Here is a 2,266-nt window from a genome sequence, read left to right as displayed (position 1 = left end):
AAAGGTTAGCGTAGGTTGTATGCGTCCCTGAACAGTAGAGTCTTTAGGGAGCACTTGAAGCTTTTAAAACTAGAAGAGAGTCTTGTGGAGCGAGGCAGAGAGTTCCACAAGATGGGAGCCAGTCTGGAGAAGTCCTGTAAACGGGAGTGTGATGAGGTGACAAGAGAGGAGGAGAGAAGGAGGTCATGAGCAGAGCGAAGGGGACGGGAGGGAGAGTATCTGGAGACAAGGTCTGAGATGTAGGGGGGAGCAGTGCAGTTGAGGGCTTTGTATGTCAGAGTGAGAGTTTTGTGTTTGATCCTAGAGGCAAGAGGAAGCCAGTGAAGGGATTTGCAGAGAGGCGCAGCAGATGAAGAGCGATGTGTAAGGAAGATGAGTCTGGCAGAGGCATTCATTATGGATTGTAAAGGAGCTAGGCGGCAGGTGGGGAGACCAGAGAGGACAGAGTTGCAGTAATCAAGGCGGGAAAGAATGAGAGAGTGGATTAAAATCTTAGTTGTGTCTTGTGTAAGGAAGTGTCTAATTTTAGAGATGTTTTTAAGGTGGAAGCGGCAGGCTGTAGCCAAGGACTGAATGTGAGGAGTGAAGGAAAGATCTGAGTCAAATGTGACCCCGAGACATCAGGCATGCGGAGTAGGGGTAATGATGGAGTTGTCGACAGTTATAGAGATATTGGGGGTGGAGATTTTGGAAGAAGGGGGGAAAATGAGGAGCTCAGTTTTGGAGAGATTTAGCTTGAGGTAGTGAGAGGACATCCAGGAAGAGATGTGAGAAAGACAGTTAGTGACACAGGTTAGCAAGGAAGGAGATAGCTCTGGGTCAGAGAGGTAGATTTGGGTGTCATCGGCATACAAATGATATTGGAAACCGTGGGACTTAATTAGGGAACCTAGTGATGATGTATAGATTGAGAAGAGAAGGGGACCGAGGACAGAGCCTTGCGGTACTCCGACAGAAAGTGGTGACGGGGCAGAGGAGGCCCCAGAGAAGGCTACACTGAAGGTACGGTTTGACAGGTAGGAAGAGAGCCACGAAAGGGCTGTGTCACAGATGCCGAAGGATTGGAGGGTTTGGAGCAAAAGAGGGTGGTTGACAGTGTCAAAGGCTGAGGACAGATCAAGGAGGATAAGCAGAGAGAAGTGGCCTTTTGATTTAGCTGTAAGAAGGTCGTTGGTGACCTTAACAATAGCTGTCTCTGTGGAGTGATAGGGACGAAATCCAGATTGCAGCGGGTCAACAAGGGAGTTTAACGTAAGGAAATGGGATAGGCGTGCATATACTAGTTTTTTGAGAAGCTTTGAAGCAAGAGGGAGGAGGGAAATCGGGCGGTAGTTGGATGGGGAGGTAGGATCAAGGGAAGGTTTTTTGAGGATAGGTGTGACCAGCGCATGTTTCATCAATGAGGGAAATGTACCAGTGCTGAGGGAGAGGTTGAAAATGTGTGTTAGTATAGGGGTAAGGGTAGCAGAGAGAGAGGGGAGCAGCTGTGAGGGGATAGGGTCAAGGGGACAGGTAGTGAGGTGAGAGCGCAGTATAAGTGCCAAAACTTCGTCCTCAGTAACAGGGGAGAATGAACTAAGTTTCAGGTTATGAGGGTTGTGGTTGAGTGAGAGTATTTGAGGGGGGGAGAGAATGGAATTGTGTTGAGAGCTGATTTCATGTCTGATGGAGTCAATTTTGTTGGTGAAGTGACTGGCAAAGTCTTGAGCTGACAGAGAAGTTGTATTAGGAAGTGGGGGAGGGCGGAGGAGAGTATTGAAAGTGGAGAACAGACGTTTTGGGTTTGAAGAAAGATTAGAGATAAGAGTAGAGAAGTAATGTTGCTTGTGGAGATTAAGGGCAGAGTAGTAGGAGTTCAAGATGAATTTGTAATGAAGAAAATCAGCTGAACTCCCTGATTTTCTCCAATGCCGTTCAGCAGTATGGGAACTTCTGCGTAGGTACCGTGTCAGAGGAGTATGCCAGGGTTGGGGATGAGTGTGTGATTTCCGAGCAGTGGTAAGAGGGGCGAGATTGTCAAGGACGGATATAAGGGTGGAGTTATAGTGGCAGATAGATTGTTCAGGGCAGGAAAAGGCGGAGAAGGATGAGAGGAGCCGTTGAAGGGTATTAGAAAGTTGTTGCTGATCTAAAGACCTAATGCTTCTGTGAAGTTTGGTGTGAGGAGTAGAAGGTGGGAGAGTTGTAGGAAGGGATGATATGTTGCAGGTAAGGAGATGGTGGTCAGAAAGAGGAAAAGGGGAGTTTGAGAAGTTTGAGAGAGTGC

Source organism: Bombina bombina, chromosome 6 (assembly GCF_027579735.1).
Source record: "Bombina bombina isolate aBomBom1 chromosome 6, aBomBom1.pri, whole genome shotgun sequence".
Classification (NCBI taxonomy): domain Eukaryota; kingdom Metazoa; phylum Chordata; class Amphibia; order Anura; family Bombinatoridae; genus Bombina; species Bombina bombina.
The sequence above is the reverse complement of the archived record's forward strand: the minus strand, read 5'-3'. Positions refer to the sequence as shown.